The sequence below is a fragment of the Ambystoma mexicanum genome, chromosome 5p, assembly GCF_040938575.1.
Source record: "Ambystoma mexicanum isolate Mex_15411 chromosome 5p, UKY_AmexF1_1, whole genome shotgun sequence".
Lineage (NCBI taxonomy): Eukaryota > Metazoa > Chordata > Amphibia > Caudata > Ambystomatidae > Ambystoma > Ambystoma mexicanum.
The window spans coordinates 882,985,003-883,006,842 of record NC_090930.1 but is presented as its reverse complement, the minus strand read 5'-3'; the positions used below and the strand labels follow the sequence as shown (position 1 = coordinate 883,006,842).

Here is a 21,840-nt window from a genome sequence, read left to right as displayed (position 1 = left end):
GTGTTGACTTAAAGAAGGCATTAACAAAATTGGTAATGGTAGTTGCTAGGGTGGGTGCACACTCCTTGACTAGTTTGACAGTGAATTAATATCCTTTACAATTTGAAGGTTTTAATGAGGCTATCGTTTTTAGTGCTTGCTCTGTGGTGACCGTAGTGAAGTGGAATTTGGGAGTGTCTGAGTTGGTATCTGCTGTGGGCAGGGCAGATGGCTTCACGGTGGTAGTTAGTATTTCTTTTTGTGAGTTAATTTTATTTTGATGGGTGGTTATTTTGGTGGCCAAAGCATCCTGAATGTTGGCACACCAAGCTTTATTAACTTTGGTTATTATCGGAGGGGAAATGGGGGTTTTCAGTTCCTTAATGATTTCAAATAATTCTTTGCTGTTTGAGGCGGCATTGGTGATAGCCATGTTTAAGGAATTTGCTTTTTGGGTGTATACTTCATCCTTGTATAATTTAGAGATACGCTGAACTTCATTTATGGTATCACTGGTGGGGTATTTTCTGTAAAGATGTTAGTGATCTTTTCATTTTTCTGAGTTTTACTTCTTTTGGGTTTGGGTTGTTTAGGTTTGAGTGGGGCTATTTCATCTATAGCTGTCTTTATGCAGGTATGGCCTCTGGATTAGAGTCTGCTGGTTGCTGCGTGCTGATGAATCAGTAGTGGCGTAAGGTTTTCCTGCATTAATTTGCTTGAGTCACGCAATAATGTGGGTAGAGTGATGGTGGCAGGTGGGGTGGGGTCTTTACGTATGATGATATTAAATCTGATGAGCCTGTGATCAGTCCAGGTCATTTCTAAGATGTCTTCTATAAGTATTGTGGAATTTAGTGTCAGGATCCAATCCAGGATCCTGCCTTTAGAGTATGTGGGAGGGTGGACCATTTGTTTGAATTGCATTTTGAGGAAAGCATTGTGGAACGCTGAGGCCTTAAGGTTAGTTTGGTTATTAATTCCTAAGTTGATGTCTCCTAAAAGTATAAATTTAGTATTCGGTTTCAGTATAGGAGTGATGAGCAGAGGTAGTTCTAAGTCTGGATGTTTGGTGGAAGTGGGTGTTCTGTAAACTAATAGAAAATTGAATGTGGTTTTTGGGTCGGTGGTAAGCTTGAGGGTGAGAAGTTCATAGCCTGCTAGGCTATCTGTGATGCATTCTCTAAATTGGAGGGAGGATTTAGCTATGATGGCGACTCCACCTCTGATGGTCTCCTGACGATCTGATCTGAGCAATGTATAATTGGGTGGTAGCGCTAGTGTGATTAGTGGGCCTGACGCTGAGTGGAGCCTTGTTTCAGTTAGAGCTAGGAAGTCTAATTTGTGTTCCAAAATGAGGTCATGAATATCGATGGCGTGGGCACCTAATGATCTAACATTGAGTAGGGCGCCTCTTAATGATTCTGTAGTTGGCTGGAGCACCTAGTTGGAGTGATAGAGGCTTGCTGGGGTGGTAGGTGGTGGGTTTTCTGATGTTTATCTTTGATGTTGATTTCCTTGTGGTTATTTTAGGGTTTGCGAATTCTAGGACTGGGGTGTGTGTCGTGTTTTTGGTCCTTGGCTGTGAGTCTGTAGGTGGGGGTATGAGTGGTGTTTTTGGTGGTGCGGGTATATAGTCTAGAATTTCTGGTAATAACTTGGATGGGTCTCATGGCTCTGGTGGGCTAATAGGTTATGGAGAAAATTCTGAGGTAACTGGCTGTTAAGAAGGGTCGAGACACAGGTAATCTGTAGAAAACACACGCCAATCATGTAACCGTGTGCCGTTTTTACGCAGTCACAGATAAAAAGCTATTAAGTTGCAGTCCTCCTTGGAAGCCGCTGTGCTGATACGGGAGCAGAACGCAGAAACACACGTACGCTGTACTGCAGGTAAATTTTCTTTTAGGGACGCCTCTGGTATACAACCTGGGTGTGGTAACCAATTCTATTTATTAAGATCTTGCAGTGGGACTGCACGGGTAATACTAGGAGATATTAGTTTGAATCTCATGCTGATAGATGTTCCTTCTCCTTTTCCCGTTTTAGATCGCAACGTTATTTGGAGAAATATACAGGGTTCTGCATTACCAGAACTTTTTAATGACAGTTGTTACTGTTGGAACCGAGAGTTCCGCTGCCACGACAATGCACGTAAGTGTAGATAATCTGTACTAAATGAAGTCACAATTTGATATAAGTGCGGCATAAATTAATTTGTGTGAACTAGAACCCTCTTTGTGTTTGCAGGGAAACTCCTTTCAGTCTGTATAACATTTGGACGAATAAGCCTGTCACCTTTGCTGTTAAACTCTAATACAAATCCATGACACCGATTGGATTGTGGAAGTAAGGTTTTTTACTAAACAAAAACTCCTTTTTACTAACCAAATAAATTCTTTCACCAATTAGATTTATGGAGTCGTGCAGCATTAGTTCCGTTGTTGAATAATGGTGGTGCTCATGTTTGTTCACAGCAGGCTCTTCTAGGCTTGATGTTTGGTCCCACTATCTAATTGTTTTGGTTCATTGAGGTTATGTTAATTTGACTTTTGCATAAAAGTATCACCAATCCAGTTGCCATTGGCGTAAAGAGGGGCAATCATTTTCTCATGTTGTGTATATGTGCTTTGACACATTTTTCCCGTTTGAGAATTGATCCCCCGTAATCAAAAAAGAGGGAAAATACCTGATTTAGGTAACACCTTTGCATTTCTTTACATGGAAACTTCCTGCTGAAAATAATGGTCTCTTAAATGAGCCATGACGTGTAAATCGCTGCTGCTTTAAAAACTATGCTAGAGCAAAGAAAGTGATTAGCAGTTATTATGGGGCCTGCAGTGGTTGATGGGCCACTGGAAGCACGCTACCATCATCCCCATCTTGAAGAAACCCTCTGCCAACCCCCTTCATGTATCCAACTTTCATCAAATCTCGCTTCTTCCATTCCTCTCTAAGCTTCTTGAACGCCTAGTCTATTCCCAACTCTCAACTTTTGTAACCAATCTCTCTCTTCTTCCCCCTACTCAATCTGGATTCCGCCCCAAAAACTCTACTGAGTCTGCTCTCACATATGTTCTCAACTCCCTCCTCACCGCTCGCTACTCTAAGCAATCCTCTGTCCTCGTCCTCCTTGACCTCTCTGCGGCCTTTGGTACTGTTGATCACCCCTTGCTCCTCAATACTCTCTCTTCCTTTGGTTTCAAAGGCTCTGTTCTCAATTGGCTCACCTCTTACCTCTCCAATCCTTCTTTTGCTGTTTCTTGGAGCGGTTGCACCTCCTCTACCTTTCCATTGGACTACGGTGTTCCCCAAGGCTCGGTTCTCAGGCCCTTTCTTTTTCTCACTTTACACCTCGCCTCCTGCTATCATCATCTCTTCCTTCGGTATTTCTCACCATTTCTACGCTGATGACACCCAGCTTTTCCTCTCCTTCTCTTCCTTCACTCCTGACCTCCACCTTAATCACTCTTCCTGTCTTACTTCCATAAAAAACTGGATGTCCTCCCACTTTCTCTCCTTCAACACTGATAAGACTGAAGTCCTATTCTTTCCCTCTAACACATTCCTCCTCCCTCTCCCCCCTCCTTTCATTCACTTTTCCCCCTTGTAATCTTCCCATTTCTGCACACGCTCATAACCTAGGCCTCCACTTTGACTCCTCCCTCTCCTTTACTCACCATATTTCTCTTACCTCTCGCGCCTGTCGCTAGTACCTCTTCAATATTCGTAAAATCTGTTCCTCTCTCACCTTTCACGTTACCAAACTCTTAATCTCTTCCCTCATATTCTATCGCCTTTTCTATTGCTCTTCTCTCCTCTTTGGACTCCCTGCCTCTCATCTTGCTCCCCTTAAATCCCTCTACCACTCTGCCATCCGTACCCTCTGTCTTCTTGTTCCTCATGACTCCATTTCCTCTTCGCTGTCTTACCTTGGCTGGCTTCCCTTTCACTCCCTACTTAAATTTCACTTCCTCTGTCTCGTTTTTAAATCTCTTCATGACCTTGCTCCCCCCATCTCTCCTCTCTCCTTTCTTTTTATACTTCCTCCTGCTCTCTCCGTTCAGCTGATCTCTTCCTACTTACTGTTCATCCCTCCACTTGTGCCTCTTCTCGTTTCGGTTCCTTTCAACTCCTTGCCGCCCTCCATTGGAACTCTCCACCTCTCTCTATCCGCTCCATTACCTCCTACTCCTCCTTCCGTGCTTCCTTGAAATCTCTTCTTCTCCTTTCCCTGCCCTGACTCCCTCATCTCTCCCTTATTCCTCCTCGCTCCTTTAGTTGTTCATTGACCTAGCTAAATTGTTCTACACACTGTTTTCAATGGCTTGTCTCATGATTATAATTATGCTTCTAGTTTATTAGTCTATGTATTCTGTTGTTATAATGTAAAGAGCTTTGGTGTAAAGTGCTATATAAAATTAATAAATACAAATAAAATTTGTCTTACGAGCATCGCAATGGCTTGGGAGGTGACACTGTGGCCCTGCTTGGAAAAAGCACGAATCGTCCAAGGAAGCAGCACATCCCCTCTTTAAAACAATGTGACCTGCTGGGTGGGGGAGGGCCTGAGAGCGGGGCCCTCTGCCACCGCACACGCTGCACATGCCTCCGGCCGGCTCTGCGCATGACACACCTGCCTGTCTCAGACTGGTGTGCGACAGCCCCATGGATGGGCCGTTAGTAGTCTTGGGGTTTAACATTACAGTGTAACAAAAAAAATCAATAGTTTTATGATGAAACTAGCTGTACCTAGCACATAATAAATACCATGATTTAGGTGCAGTCTCTCTGTTCAACACATTCATTGCAATACTAAAGGTAGAATTATGCTGCCATTCACTGTGTTACAACAAAGAACAGCCTGCAAAAACCTAATATATGAAATGGCACAGGCTAGAGATCGCTCACTCTTCAGGCCTTGCTGTCAAAGGCTGGGGCAAACCATGTCCAACAAATCCACCAGGGTATCAAGACCGCTCGATGCTCCACGTGACTGCACCCAGCACTCTGATCACACATGGATAAATGAAAACATAGAAAGTATGAACCACACATGCTAGAACCACCATATGATCAAACTGGAGTACCAGAAAGTATCGACTGCTATACAGGAGGCTAACGTGCTGCTCAGATCTCTCTATTCTGAAAGTCTTTTTGTTCACGCAGCTGTATTGGATTATATCACAAGTTAATAATTGTTTTGATGCAAGTGTACATACTCTGTGATTGTCAGTGCCTCAAAGCTGCCTCTTTTCAACTTTCAGAACATCTCTGTTCAAACACGGTCCGCAGAGTACGACAGTGAACCTGTGTGGAAGGTGATCCTTGGTACTGGAGGTAAAACAGGGGTCCGTTTTCTGTTTTCAGATCTTAAAGCTTATATAAACTCACATGCTCTTTTTGAAACCATCAGAAATATTCCAGTAAAATGTTGATGGCGGTAAAGTTTTAATGTCAGTGTTTTTCCAGTGTTTATAGTGAGAGATCTGATTTGAATAGAGGATTAATAGTAGTCAGAAATCGAATTAAGATGGAACTAATGGAACAAAGTTCCACTACTAGGAGTTTCTGTTTATAGTTCCACTACTTTGCAACATTTTCACAGCCCCAGAAATGCTCTTCTTGCAGTTAAACCATAGCTCTTCATTTTACCTGATATGCTCTTTTAAGCTAATCACTCCCCTTGGGCTTGTGCTGAGGTGCCCACAGTAAAACAATAGCTTAAACCCTGTAAATTGCTAGGACTTGGCTGCTGTGTGAGTGTGCAGAAGACTACGCAGAGACATTAAAGAGGTACATTATGCAAAATATGCTATCCAAGGTGAGCCGTGCATATTCAACATATTATGCATTTATTATGTTGTTCTTAAAACCCTGGTGCAGATGCTAATTTCTTTGTCCTGTGAATAATTTTGATATTCATTTTTGGCTTCCTTCCCTTTTTGATGACTGAAAGGCGTTTATACACATTGGGTCTACCCCTAATTTTTGGTTCGTGGGAGGCCCTTCTCGGCACACGGGATATTCGTATCAAGCAGGCATAAAGGGCGAGTATGTGGCTCCCCCCCCTCCCTCTTTTGTGCAGGTCAAGCAACCTGATACATAAGTTGTGCAGTTCTTTACCAGTCCTGCACTATAGCTCTATTTCATATAATTCGAAGAGCCAATGTGTTTAAAAAACATGTATTATACATATACAATTTAACGAACATTAAACGTAAGTACCCACAAAGTACCCACAAAGCCATAGTGGTAAACAAAGAGGAGGTTGGGTGGGGAAAAGTGGCAGGGGAGAGGGGAGGGGATCAGTGCTGTACATGGGATCAAAACAATAACAAGAAGTGCAGCCAGCAGGTGGCAGGTGCAAGGCTAAGTGCAGCAGGCGTCCAAAAGTGCAGGTAAGGGACTGTAGGGTTACAGATACAGACCCAAGTGCAAGGGTTGCTGGGAGGCAGTGCAGGTGTGCAACTGGGAGGGCAGGGACCTGGGCCCGAAATCAGAGGGTAGCCAGGTAACCAGTGCAGTATCAGACAGGAAATCGGCAGGGGAGAGGAATAGAGGAGGCAGAATCAAAGAGGAAGGTTTTGAGGTGCTTCCAGAACGGAAGATGGATCTCCTCAAGTTTCAGGGAGGCTGTTCCAGAGGGAGGCCCCAGCCGAAGAGAGAGATCTACCCCAACTCGTTGCTTGGAGAAGCGACTGACCCTGAGGGAGTTGGAGGTGAAGAAGCCAAGTGCTCGAGTAGGAAGGTATTTACGAAGAGAGAGTTTGAGGTATTGAGGACCCAGGCCCCAGAAGGCCTTGTGGACAATGCTGAGGGTCTTGAACTTAATCCTCGCAGCCACTTGGAGCCAATGCAGAGTTTTAAGTGCTGGAGAGATACGATCCCTGGGCTGGAGGCCGAGGACAGGTCTTGTAGTCCTGTTCTGGATGAGTTGCAGAGGGCGGAGAGTAGAAGCAGGCAGATTTAGAAAGAGGCTGTTGCAGTAGTCCAGCCTAGAGAGAACCAGACCTCTAGAGACAGTGAGCTTCTGCAGGAAGTAGAGGAAAGGAAGAATACCTCTGCAGAGGTGCAGTTGGTAGTTTGACTTCTTAGATACGTCAGAGATGTGAGGAGAGAAGGAGAGTGTGGAGTCGAAGATGACCCTGAGGTTCTTGGCCTCACAGGTGGGAGCAGGAAGAGGGCCAAGCGAGGCCATCCAGAGAGTATTCATATTTTGTTTTTCAGATTCACCTATAAATGTTCAATGGCAGTGCTCAGTCTACCACATAATACTGGGACAAGATGACAATCAATTTTGAAAAGCTCTCCTACCCCCAAAAATCGTGACTCTATGCACAGCATCCTTTTCCATGGCGGTGCAATACATGCCACGTGCATTGCCACAGGACGCAGGAAACAAAGAAGAATCTGCCACAAAGACCTCAGCAATGGTTGGTAGGGATGCGTCCATGGTTGTCACATGGCATTCTAGTGTTTCGCTAGTCATAACCCCATCGACCAATGTAGCACAAATTTCATTTTTGCCAAATATTTTCAGATACATTATTTGGTGACGTATATTTGAAAAGTAGCACACCATCAGCTATGCTCCTTTTTGTGATGGTGCAGTGCTGCCTGTGGGCTACCAGGGATTCCATTTAGTAACGTCATGTAGGGGTCGCCCTGAGGTCTCCCTTGCTACCCCTAAAAAATAATTTAAAAGAAAAAAAAATATTGTTTTTTTTTAATGCACGGTCCTGGGCTTTCGCCAGCACCATGTGGCTCTTTGCTTCTGGAGTGGCGGGCTTTCTTGTTCAGGCCTCTTAAAAACAATTGTTTAAACAAAAAAACAAAGGGGTTCCACAAGTCTAACACTTTCAGCAGTGACCCGAAATAAGAAAGAATAGGAACACCAAATAATGTGTCTTCCTGGAATTCTATACAATAATTGCTAGACTAATTAAAGGTTCATTTAAGGCACACTTCAGGGGTGAGTCACTGATTTAGTCTGTTCTTAAACACCTTAACTCAGCTTTTTATCCTTCTGAGGTGGATAAATGAGTACCAACACAGGTTAGGTGATATTGTATGTGTATTAAGCGTAAGTGCTATATAATAACGCATCATTATCATTTGGCCATGGACGTCTGCTTGCATTCACAGTAATTTGGTAATATGGGCCTATACACACTGACCTTAATGATAGATATGGCGATCCATTCTTGTATGAAATGTATATCACATTATAGTGATATCCTAACCCTATTTTTCGTAGTGTACTTAGGAACAATGCTATATGATGCCGCTTCCTGTTTTGTCAAGGGGTGAAAGGTCGTGTTCCATCTCTTCCCATGATATCACTTCGGGGTGGGATGAAATGACATTGCTTCCGCTGATGTCATCAGAGGTCAAGGGTCGTGTGATGTCACTTCCACTACCCCTGGCATTTTGGTGAAATTACATCCCTGTGGGCTACGTAAACGAGGAGAGGAGTACCATCAAAAGGTCCTGTTGTACACTTATAAACTAAATAAAGGAAGACAACAATAGAACTCAAGTGTGCTTTAGCGATACAGCTGTATCCTTTATAACACCCACTATTATATTTAGGATGGATATAACCCTCTTTTATGCCAAGCCTAGTTTTAATGTTCATCGAGTTATTGAACTTGTTGACGTCATTCTGTGCATCTCATAAGCCTAGTCCTGGAGATATTTGCCAATATGTTACACTGTTAATTGTATAAATTGACCGCAACAGACAGTTGTTGAACCGAAGTGGAGCTCAGCATCGCCACAGCTTGCCTTTGTACTTCTTGTAGGTTGGGGGATCAGATCCCCTAGAGTGGGATCTGGACTCATGGGTGGGGGAACTCAGTCCATAAAAGCGTTGTGCTGGATGCCAAAACCTGATAGCTTCCACCACCTGTTTCATCATCGGCTTCCATTTGGCCTTCCGTTGGTCTCAGTAGCTTGAGGCGCTTCCGGGGTTTGATCCAACAAAGGGTCTTTCTCTTCTGGCCTATCAGCGTCTCTGCTCTCTAGTCATTGGCCCCTTGGACCATGTCTATTCTGTCACTGCCGGTTGTAACTTGACCTCATCCCTGACTGGGAGCAGGTGGTTCCGGTGCAGGGTCTTGATGTTCCTTGGCTGTCCTTCCTCTCAAAGTCGGTAGACTGTGAACTTTCCTAACTAATGCTTGAACAGTTGTGACTCACACTTTTCACTTGGCTTGTTCTGTCCTCTTTCCCAGACTGCAGATCAATGAACAATTGCGAACCTGAAGAGAGTGGAACTTGCTGCTGGTGTTTTAGTAGCGGTTGTTTCCTTCTGCAGTCTTCTCTGCAGGAGCCTTGGGCAAGCTGATGGGCTTGCTCTAGTTGAGGTTTAATCTGCTTTACTTATCTAGCGTAGTTCTCACTGCTTGTTCCATCTGCAGAGCTTTCAGGTAATATTGTCCACATATATAATGTCACCATACATATAGGCGCCGGGAAACGGCATACGCGACAACAAAGGTCTACAGGCAGGTGGGCGTCCCTTACGAACATCGGGCAATATGGTGGAAACCTGATGACATCATTCTTGGTACAGTTATAAGAATGGATCAGGTAGCCACATGCGGTTCTACGTCAAAGTTTCGAATGACCAAAGGGTCGAATCAAAAGGACCGAAAACCAAAGGGACGAATTTTATTTTTTTATTTTTTTGGGGGGGTCCCCCCCCCGAATCCCCTTTTTTGTGATTAAAAAAACACATTTTTTTCAAAAACGGAAACCCGAAAAAAAAAATATTTAAAAACAAAAAAATTCGACCCTTTTGTTTTAGGTCAAATTGACTCTCACCTTTGGCATTCGATCCTTTTGAATTTGGTACTTTAACTGGACACTGCCACATGCTCACTCCACCTGGCCTTCTCCGGCCACAGGGATCCCAGCATCGCTAAGAGAGCGCAATTGAACCTCTCCACTTGGGCATCCCCCTGACGGTGGAACAGAGTTGCCTGGATTTTCTTGATACAAACCAGCTCCAGCAGCTGTTTAATGAGTATTGACTCAAAATCTAGTCCCTGTTCGGAATGAATCCTGGCCAGCCAATGTAGTGCACAGAGTACTTCTCCCACAGCATGCGGGAAACTACGATTAAGGACTGGTCTTTCTTGGGGAACTCCTATGCGTACCGAGTAAAGTGGTCTGTCTACACAAGGATGTTCTGCACACCTCACCTGTCCATCTCCAAACTGAGAGACGAGGTCCATGGGCCCAGAAATTGGGTGAGGGATATACTGCAGGACAAGCCAAGGTATTCCTGGTAACACTGATAGTCTAGACTAGAAAATCCTTGAGCGGATCAACTCAAAGGCTCTGTCACTGCCAAGATGACCATGGTGGTTGTGGAATTCATATAATACAGCTTGGCGGAATTGCTGCGGTAGCCCCAAGCGATGTAAAAGCCAGTATACAGTTTGCTTTACTTCTACAGGACTCCACCCTTCTGCACAAGTGTCTTCCACTCCCTCCGCATTGCTGCCTGCTCTGGGTCTCAAGACATCCCTGAGCACATCTGTTCCCTTGGTTTTGGCTTTCAGGAATAGAGTGATGCAAGCATCCGATAGTTGAGACAAACCAATCTCATCTCAGGTCAAACATGAAAGCTCTGATACCTCCGGACTGGTGATGCAGTAAACTGCTGGCAGAGCCTCAGCTGGGTATCCAAGGCAGTCCACGCCCCTGGCTCTGTCTGGCTCTTGCTGACTCGCACTCTGGGAGATAGCTCTGACTCCTGCTGAAGACAACCTCATTTCAGTAGGTGAATCCAGCTATATTTCCCGGCAGAGCACGAGGCCTCCGAGAGAGGTCATCAGCATCAATCGTACTGTGCCTAGGTTGGTATTGTAGGTTGGAGTTGTATGTGGACAATGCAGCGAGCCATCAGTGTCTAGTAGCATCCATGAATTAGATACTGGACACCAGTAGAATTGTGACGTTCCATAATCATAAATGTTCTTGAATGTAAAAATTGAGCTTGCAGTCTATGCAAATCAGATCTCAAGCATTGTGCAGGTTACATGGACATAATAAAGTGTCCGAGCTGTTGTTCAAACAAACAAATTAATGTGCCCCAACGACATGTGTTTTCGACCTCTCTGGTCCTTTTCAAGGCTTTGATATGGGCAATCTAACTTCATAACAAGATTGTGTAACAATAATATATGGACTTAAATAGGATCTGGGTGGTTTATTCCCAAACAATATTTTTGTGGGTAAATGGCCCGGGTTCCCGTTTTGAACGTTCATTGTAAGGGAGGGCTCGAGCAATGTTTGTCCCCCGCTGCAAATTTTAAGGATGCAGGGGACACCCCCACAACCTGAAAATACGGATCATGGAGAGCGGGGGACACCCCTACAGCCCCTGCTCTTCATATTTGGTATTTTCAACCGCGCACAAAACAGTAACACCCAATGCGATCCAAACGTCAATACGGACAGTTTGATACGATCAAATTGGGTCGTTACCCTTAGATTCTGGATCCTCAATAGTCCCAATTCATGGCTATAGATACATTTAGAAACCTGTTGAGAGGAAAGGAGATGGGTATGGAGGGGTTAAGATAGACATAACAGAAGCAATTCCTTAACTTGACGATTCCGGTCATAGTCTAGGGCTGGATAGGGGGACACCAGATGACTGGGAAGACTATCCACTGTTTCCTCTATCCATCCTTCCAGAGTACACACTTCCCAGATAAGTTCATCTACAGAAGGTGTTTTCTGAGCCCTTTCTCTGAGTTGCAGTTGCATAAACATCAGCAGCAGTGGTCTTGCTCCGTCCATGACTTTTTGCTGCCTGACCCCGTTGAGTCTGTTTGGCTCAACCTCCTTCCGCTGGAAAGCCAGCCGAGCAATTGGCTCAGTCCTGGCCAGACTTGCTGAGAGCCTGTCACCCGGTTGTAGGCAGATGGCGTACTACTTCACCATAGCTCAGCTCCGGATTCTGTGGCTCAAAAGACTCCATCCAGCGAGTACATTATATCCTTTGCTGTGGGGTCTGGATGACTCATCTCAGAACCTTGCACGCTCTTGAAGACACATCACCACTTCTCCCGGTCAAGAGCTCTCCGGTCGTGGATTATCTGATTTGGTCTGGTCTGTCCAGATCCGATATTCTTCTTCACCTTTCAGGGTAGGTTTCTCCTCTGAGAAGGGTCTCTGGCCGACATTGGGGCCATGCTCGGATGGTGTGGCGATGTCTCCTGTGTCACGGCCTAGGAAGCAATCAATCTGGCACCTTTATGCTGTCAACTATACAACTCTCATGCACACGAGGCTCAGAGGAAGTAGGGGTGCTTGTGTGCGCAGCTCTGATGGTACCTACACTGGGGGCTGCATGAGGACTGGGTATAGCTGTAGGCAGGGCTTGGGTTGGGAACGGATGGTGGACTAGCTTGCAACCTTGTCCAGGTGTTCAGGGTCGAAATGGGATAGGACACTATTGGGTATCCTCCATGAAAGGTAAGGGGCAATGTCTCGGGATTGACATCTCTGGGGCCACAGCAAACTAGTATACTGGTCCCAGCTAGGCCCAGGGTTTACCCAGCCACTTGACCTGGCCGATGAGGGACCCTAGAACTCTGTCAACTTGAGCAACTAGTGGAGGGATGTACTCCATGGGACGTCACCTATAATAAACCAATGTTCAGACTTAATCCCCTTTTCCTCCGCTCATCTGGCTACCTGAAGCTGATCCATGAGGATGGTGCCTGACTATGAGGCATGGTGGCAAATCTGTACCATCACAAAAACAATGATTATATTTCTATATTCATCACCTCCATTTACAAAATTGCACAAAAGAAGTCTGTAAAAAAACGCAAACGTACTCTAGTAATCTGAACACTAACCCGGCGATGCAGAAGGGAAGGGGATAGGAATGACTAGGTAAGTAGGTATAGGGCCACTAAAGGGTGATCTCTACAGTACCTCCCAAAAATGTATCAGGAGATAGATCTAACGCACGTGTTGTGCGACGGGTGTAGGCGTACACATCAATACACTTTTTCTTCCTTTTTAAATACTTAAGGCGCTTCTTTGCTGTCTCCGGCAGAGATACCACTCAACGAAAGGCAGACAAAGGAATGCTGCTGTACTGGTTTGTTTAGTTATCGATTTGAATATTGATATCTTGCTTTGCCCCTCTTGGCAACAGGGCACCGTGTCGATAATAAGCCTGCAGCAGTGATTTGGGTGAGCACCGCCCGTCTAGGCAATAGGGCTCCACTTGAGAACACCGGATTAACCAGGTATTGTGTTGAGTGGTCCTGATCGCAGCGCTGGCTCGACCCTTCGATATGTGGGTCTGGTTGATTAACAACTGTTTCTAACGGAGCTCTGCTTGCTCCGCGCTTAACATTCTTTGTTTCTGTTTGAAGGGTGATCCGCGTTGCTCACACACCGGGTAATTCTTCACTTTTTTGTTTTTCTTTTGTTTTCTTTCCCTGGCAGGCATCTACATCAGCCTTCATTGCTCTTGGCATTGGATGGCAGCCTCCTCGGGGAACCACCCAGAGAGGCATCTCTGAGGTGCTCTGTTTTCATCCCCTGCCCTCAACAGCCCCAGCCAATGATCACTGCCAGGAATTTCAAGTTCTACTGGCCACCATCGGATGACTAGCTGGATAGAACCCTCAGTCAATGCTCATTGAGCAAGCTACAGACGGCTATCTCATGGCAGATAACAACAGAACACCCAAGATTAATGGCACCTATATTTTCAATTTCCAAATCTTCTTTAGGCACTATACAATAAAAGAACAGCAAATCCTAAAGCATACATTAACAACTAGTTTCTCGTATAAAACGTACGTGCACAAAATAAGTTGTGTGCATATTTGGTAATCCTGGGAATGGCGGGTTGAACTAAACCAGGGCCTATACTTGGATTAATGATCTATCTGACAGGCAATTCTCATACTCTATACCACTACCTGCTCCATATCTTTAACTATCCATACATATACATGTCATGCCCATGGCCACCTCTTTCCAAAGGAGCAATGTGTGGGCGATGCTAGTTTTGCATTCCCATAACAAAGTGTTTATTCGGGATATTGACCATGACTTTATGCACTCACCACTCCTTCTCAAACCTCCATCAGACTAAGTAGATGCTTCTGTCAAAAAAGATTGATTACATTTGGTTCCAGGCAGCCATGGATGCCCTACCTAACATGTAACAGAACTCTAGCTCAGGACATGAGGCTGCCAACAGTGGCCCTGTTACTGATGACTAGTTACTGTCCTGAAGGAACATGGGGGGTCTTTCAGAATCCCCCACCTTCTAAGGCAGGGGTCGGCAACCTTTGGTTCTCCAGATGTTTGGACTACAACTCCCATGATCCTTATCCATTGGCTATACTGGCTAGGGCTGACCCTTGTATCGAATTCAACAGGCTCACAGCCATCCGCAACACTAAATGAAAATCGGTCTATTGTGCGTGTCAGAGGTAGTTATATTTGACTTGATAAGGCAGTTCTCGTGGCTGAAAAACCCTATATTGCTGCATGGAATGATGGTAAGAAGGGGAGCTCTGTTGAGCCTGTGCCAAGATCCCTTTTGAGCCCTGGATTTCAGCAGAATTGCTTATAGTCCTTAGATTTGGCACTCTTGAAATTTCACTTAAACTTGTACATCTGTGAGAGACTACGTATTGCTGAGCACTGCGATGTGCGCAACTTGACAGGCAAACTCTCATAGCGCTTGTAACCAGTGCAATAGTGAGCACCAACGGTGGCGTTGCCAGGAATCAAATTTAGGAGGGGCACAGAGGGGTCCACAGACAATAGTAGGGGGGGCACAGACCAGACAAAAGTAGGGGGGCCGCCAATAAAAGGATAATGTGTGATTTCAGAAGCACTCCTGCAGAGAATCTTTTATTCACACCAACTACCACACCCCACTGCACCTCCCAACCCATCAGAATGTAGGCACTAATCCATTAAGGGCTCTATTCTCAACTTGGCGCAGTGAAGGTGCTAAACAGCACGATTGACTGCACCAAAAGAGGACGCCCAGGCTCCACTACTATTCTCAAGTGGGCCTGGGCGTCCTCGTAGAGCACAACAGTGATCTGTGAGGATTGCACCTGTTTTGAGCTGTTATGGGCGCAATCCAATCTCAGCAGCATTTTTGTAAAATAACAACAGATTTGTTATTTTACGAAAATGCTGTGGAGAACACAGATTAACACGTTCCTATACACCAAAGTGAGCAGCTTCAACATTTCAGGATGTTGAAGCTGCTTGCTTTGGTTTAAATGAAAGTGTTCATATACACCCGTGCAGTGTATATTGTTAGGCCGTTGTGAGTGCCTCGGGCCGCCTTGCATACCACACTCGCACACACACACAGAATGATCGGAGATGCGTCTGCTGGCTGCAAGGTCCCGGCAGCAACTGCCGTTCGGGACGCGTTTATTACAATTGCGCATGCGTGAGCCCAAACGAGGCTCGCGCATGCGTAACGCATCTCACTTCGTAACATCCCTCCTTTTCTTTAAAACAGAAACCAAACATATAACATAACTGTGACTCAATGTGAGTCACCCAACCTTGGCTGCTGATGGCTCAGTTCTCTGAGTCCATGATATAGTCCTTAAATCGAGCAGGGGGTTGTCGACCCTGTCTGCTTGGGTACCGGCTGCTACTCCCGAAGGTCGGCAGTGGTGTCTCCTCATCAGGTCCATGTTCCTCGGGTTCCGTTGCCTCTTGCTGAACTTCCCTCGCCCCTGGCTGAAATGTCCCCTCAGGTGGTTCATCCGCGGGACTCGAGTCGACCTTCTTGAAGAACGATTTGTTCCTGGTTACGGTTCCTCGCCCGTTGGCCGCTGTCACCATTGACCCTCTTACATGTGTTTCTCTAAAGGGTTGCGGCTCGTAGGCGAGTGACATTTTCCCCTCCAGATGACGGTTCTTGACCAGCACAATGTCACCCACTGCCGCATCCTTCTCTTGTAGATGTCTTCTCTCGCTCTCCTTTTCATTCATGGCCATTCTTTTAGGTTTAACCCGCGCATCATCAATGACTCCTGGTGCTCTGCCTTCAAGTTCGGGGATGAGACCCCTTGGACATCATCTGAATAAAGCCTCTGCTGGGGGAACCCCAGTGGACTGGTGTGGGGTCGTTCTGTACTCTCGTAGGAACTCAAATAAGTTTCTCCTTAGTTCTCCACCCCCATTTGCAGAGATCCGAAATGTCTTGTTTAAAGTCCTCCTAAATCTCTCTACTTCTCCATTAGCCCGGGGCCAGAGTGGTGTCACTTTCTTGTGCTGGATTCCCCTTTCCTCCATATACTTTGCAAATTGACTGCCTTGGAACGGTGGCCCATTATCTGAGCATAGGACCGTCGGAAACCCATGGGTCGCGAACATTTTCTCTAGCGCAAAGATGGTGTGGTCACATGCGGTGGAAGAAGTACATTCCTCTATCTGTCGATCCAAAGTCTGCATGGACTGTTTCCGGTTGCTCGCTCCTCTCCATGGACTTGGTGGGGGGTGCTCTCTCTACTGGACTTGCGACCTGACACGGCAGGCATCTCCGCACATGTTCATCCACTCTCTCTTCCAGGTCAGGAAACCACAATTTCGGCCTCAGTCTAGCTTTTGTTTTGGCGGACCCCTGGTGTCCTGTGTGTGCCAGCTCTAGCACCTTTTAGCACCAGTGCTTTTGCGATCACTGTCTGTCGGCCCCGTAGGAGCAGGCCTTCCTCTGAAATTGATAGTTCATGTCTCACCTTCCATAATGCTTGCATGTCCCGTTGCACTCTTGTTTCTCGCCTTGCGTTGTTGCCGAGTACCTCCTTCATTCCCTGCTTCCTATGGCTGTCCTAATGACCTGGAACACTTCATCTTCATTGGAAGCTCTGACGATGTCTTGACGAGCCAGCGCCATAGGCATGGCCACTTCCACAATGTTGTGGACTATTTCTTGACACGCTATGACCTCCCCTTGGCCCTGCTCCCGTCCTTGGTTCGGATGGTGGTACAGGTAGTCGGCAGGGTTGTTGGTACCCGGCCTGTACTGTAGTTTCACCCCGTACTCTTAAATGACAGCATCCAGCGTTCAATGCGTGGAGGAGGCTTTGAGGATGCCCCGGCCATAATGGGGATAAGGGGCTTGTAATCGGTGACCACTACCACTGGTTTTCCAAGAATGTAAAGGCGGAAGTGCCGACAACCCCATAGTATTGCGAGCGCTTCTCTTTCTATTTGAGAGTACTGTTTCCCAGTCTCGGATAGCGCCTTGCTTGCATAGGCGATAGGGCGCATGTTGCCTTGTGGGCCTGCCTGTAGCAGTACTGCCCCCAGGCCAACGGGACTGGCATCTACCACAATCTCTGACTCGATTGCCGGATCGAAGTAGGCCATAGTGTCCTGATCCGACAACGCTGATTTGATGTCCTGGAACGCCTTCTGTTCTTTCTTGTCCCATGTCCAGGCCATGTCATACTTCGTTAGTGCTCAGAGGGGTTCTGAGAGTGACGTAAGTCCCTTGGTAAATCGGCTACAGTAGTTTACCATGCCGAAGAAGCTGCAGACTTCTGCTGGCGACTCTGGGGCTGTTGGCTCGCAAATGTCGCAGACCTTCTCTGGGTCGGGCAAGATTCCCCCTGCATGAAAGACAAATCCAAAAACTTCTATGCGGTCTTTGAAGAATTTGCATTTGCTTCGGTGCAGGGTCAAGCCTAGTTTGCTCAGTCTTTGTAGGGTCAGTTCTAACCTCCTTCATGTGCTCCATTTCAGACGACGCAAAGACGAGAATATCGTCGCTCATGTTGAGGACCCCTTTTAAGCCAGCCAGCGATCCCCTGATAGTGTTTTGAAACACTTCGGCGGCGGACGATATGCCGAAACTCAGTCTCTTAAATTGATATAACCCCTACGTGGGTGGTGAAGGTCGTGATGTACCGTGATTCCGGGTGTAGTTAAAGTTGATGGTACCCGGAACGTAGGTCCAACTTTGAGAATAACTTGGCACCTTGTAGTTCACTGATAATGTCATCCAACGTCGGGATGATGTGATGTTCCCTCTTTTAAGCGGCATTGGGCAACCGCATGTTCACACAGATGCGGACTGCACCTGGCTGTTTGGGTTTTGGTGCCACTACGATTGGTGATAACCATGGCGTGAGTCCTTCTACTCTTTCTATAATGTCCATATCCATCAGGGTTTGTAGCTCTTTCTCCACTTGCGTTCTTAAATGGAATGGTATCCTCCTATGTTTGAGAATGGTGGGCCTTACAGTATCGTCAATGTGCAGGCGTATCGGTTCAGCTTTTAGCTTACCTACTCCCTGAAAGAGGCTTTCAAACCTGTCCAGGAGCTGTTCTATGTCCGACTGGTACACAGCCAAAGTGAAGTGAACGATATTCAGGGCTTCTGACGCGGCGCAGTTCAGGAGGGAATGGCGGCTGACATCCGTCACGTAGAATCGAGCTTTGATCGCATTGGGACCATGGGCAACCGGTGCGACAAAGACGCCTTGGATCGGTAACGGAGTGTTACCTCCGAACGTGTACATTCTTGCCTTTTGAATTTTCAAGCTCCGGTGGGCCAGGGAGGGCCCACCGCAACAATTCAGGGGAAGGGCATCACCTCCTGGATTCAAGAATTGTTTGTTGAATTTTCACATTTTTGGTTTTTACACACTTTTTGCTAAATCAAAACAGACATTTACTTTGCACCTTTGATTGTTTTAGTGTGAGGGTCAGATATGTTTTGGACACAAAGACAGTTTGCATAATTTTGACAATGAGGCATAGACTGATCTTTAGTTTTAGTTTTCTAGGAAGGGAAATATTCTTTAAGTTAGGGACAGAAAGGCCTTTATCCAACCCCTTTTCTTTAATAAAGATGTCTGTTGTTGAAAACATTCCAACTTTGGGACTGCCTCTCATTTCTGACCCCTCACATATGCTAACATCACACATTTCCTTCCATGTGTCATTTTTCAGATGCTGTCCGCAGGCTGAAGCTCACATGTTTGTTTTTAAACTCACGCCTTTTCTTTCTTTGCATCATTTTCTTCGGTATCTATTTCCCCTACATAGAGTGAGTTCTAAGCTCCTACCCACTTCAAAGCCCCTGTCAGCATGAGTGGTCCAGAGACCACAGTAGGCCATCTCACCTCCCCAGGGGGCAACGCAGCCATAGAAGTATAGGACCCAAGTGGAGGAACGGACCCACACAGACCACATAAACTACACGCACACTATATATCGCCATAGCACTGCGAGTGACTCTGTTGGACATTTTCCTGAGGAGATACCCGAATAAACCTTGCTTTCTAGACTAGAACCTAGACTTCTGAACTTCAGACCATAGTTCCTTCTAGAGCAGGGAATTCACAGACTCGGTTGATTCACCCTGATGCTATTTGTGATCTTGGAACATCCCTGTTCTGGTTGTGCCTGTCCTGATGGGTATTCCCCCACCCTCAGCTCCTTGTACTTAATAAAAGTGAACTTCAATTTCAGACTGGTTTCTCTCTTTCCCCACTATTCTAAAATTCTCCAATGACTCCCATTCAATAGGATCTCTCACCTGGATTCTAATGACCATCGCAATCCCCTTCAGTATGGATTTTGCACTTGCAATCGTCCCTCAATCGAATCTGCCAGGATGCACATCTTGAATGTTCTCATTTTAGCCGATCACTCCTGACTTTCCTTTAATTCTAATTTTACTTGATCTCATGGCTGCCTTCAATATAGTTGACCACTCCTCTCTTCTTCAGACACAGCTCTTGCATTTCTCATCTCTTACCCTTCTCACCGGTTCTTCATTTGTTAGAATACAGCTCCCTTTCATTCAACAACCTCTTTTCTTGTTTGTGTTCTTAATGGTTCTGTACTTGGTCTCATAATATTCACCCACTACACCTCCACCCCCAGTGGAAGAGATTTCCTCCTTTGGCTTCTCGTACCACCACTTTGCTGACCACATAAACCTTCTCCTTCCCAGCTTTCACTCATGATCAGCTCTCATATCTGCTTGTCTGTTTGCTTTTCATCACTGTTTGGCACTTTGTTGTCTTATGCTCCCGGACTGAAGTTATCTACCTTCCTGCTTCCACTATTCCCTCCGTCCATCTCCCATCTCCTTCACATCTAAACTACTCTCCTGTTGCCCAAAGGGATCCTTTTTGTAAGGAACCAGAACCTTCACCATTTTGTTACCTCAACCTCAACTCTGGCTAGATTAACCTGCTTAATATCTTTCTGTCCTCACTTTTTACTACTAAAACCCTAATACTTACATTAGTACTCAGTCACCTTGAACGCTGCACCAGCCTCCTGGATCTCCCTTCTACCCCTTCTCCCCATTTGACAAAGTACTCTACTTCACCACTCGTGTCTGCAATCTTGCCCGCTCTTCTCCCACCTCCAAACACTGCCTCCATTGCTTTCCCTAAAAAACAGTTCCTTTTTAAATTCATACTGCTTGTTTTATAACTCTCTGCATGGGCTTATAACTATCTAACACTTTCTCTTACTACTCACCCTGCACACCCTCAGCTCAAGTTCATTTCCCAACCTCGGTCCCTCGACCACACTGTTCCTCCTCTTGCTTCCGCTCCTTCATACTCCAATATCCTATACCCACTCTTCTAGAACTCCCTTCTGTTCCATGTGAAACTCGCTCTCACACCAAATCTGTGCTTAAGCATCACCTCACTCCAAAAGGATTGCCTTCTACCTACTCCCATATTATTCCCCCCTAACATACACTACCTGGTTGTAACATTTTGATGCAGCTTAACCTCTCCGTTTCTAGTGTCCTCTGACTACTGTCCATAATGTTTATGTCCCCAATGTATATAACGTAAACTCCCCATCATCCACAAGTCATTTGCTCGCTTTCCCCACTTTTCATGTACACACCTGATACACGCAATTCAGACCCGACGGGTAAATCCTCAATAAAATAAATACAATAAGTATAATTACTTTTGGTGCATTTATATTTTTTGGACTCCTTTATGACAAGACCCATAACGTTGGTAAAACAAGATAGAGTGGCGGTAGGGTCAGTGGGGGTAGAGCAAGGGTGTGTGGGGTAGAGAGAGTGGGGTAGAGAAATTGGGGATAGAGAGAGTGGGGGGTTGATGGGAGTAGAGAGAGTGGGGTAGGGAGAGTGGGGTTAGGGTGGATGGATTGGGGTTAGAGAGAGTGGGGGGTACAGAGAGTGGAGGTAGGGTGGGTGGGGGTAGAGAGAATGGGGGTAGAGGGAGTGGGGTAGAGAGTGGGGGTAAAGTGTGGGTCGGGGTATGTTGAATGGTTGACGTTAGAGACAGTGGGGGTAGTGTGGCTGAGTGGGGGTAGAGTGGGTGAGTGGGGTGGGTTTAGAATGAGTGAGTGGGGATAGCGAGAGAGTCGGGGTAGGTGGGTGGGCATAGACACAGTGGGGGTAGGGTGGGTGGTTTGGGGAGAGTGGGGGATTGGTGGGTGGCGTTACAGAGAGGGGGTACATTGGGTGTATAGGGGTACAGAGTGGGGATAGAGCCAGTGGGGGAAAGGTGGGTTCAAGTGGGTGGAGGTAGGTATTGGTGAGCAGCTAGGGTGGGTGGGTGTATTGTATGCAGCAGTGAGCTAAGGTGGGCATTTGTGTTCATTAGGGATGTGCTAGGGCAGTGGGGGTAAGCATGGGTGCACTATCCTTGAGGGGAAAGGTAGACAGGGCTGCCCTTGGTTGGATGGTGGTAGCAGGGGTGAGCAAGGCAGAGGTGGGCTGGGGTGGCAGGTAGAGTGGGTGGGGGAAGGCCGTGCTGAGCTACGGTGGAAATGACAGGCAGTGATGCTCTAGGGTGGGGGGTAGTAGCA

General features: G+C 46.2%; 1 protein-coding gene across 11 annotated transcripts in view; it reads left to right on the top strand.

Moving 5' to 3' along the window:
- COA1 (cytochrome c oxidase assembly factor 1) overlaps window positions 1-21,840 on the top strand; it is an 813,838-nt gene that overhangs the window by 72,837 nt on the left and 719,161 nt on the right. For 7 of the 11 annotated variants that reach the window (XM_069613311.1, XM_069613319.1, XM_069613315.1 and 4 more), the window contains one exon: window positions 5,244-5,316. The gene's annotated coding sequence lies outside the window, so the exon portion shown is untranslated. Of the gene's footprint in view, window positions 1-5,243; window positions 5,328-21,840 lie in introns of all 11 variants that reach the window. The other 4 variants (XM_069613316.1, XM_069613310.1, XM_069613317.1 and 1 more) reach the window with 1 other exon arrangement.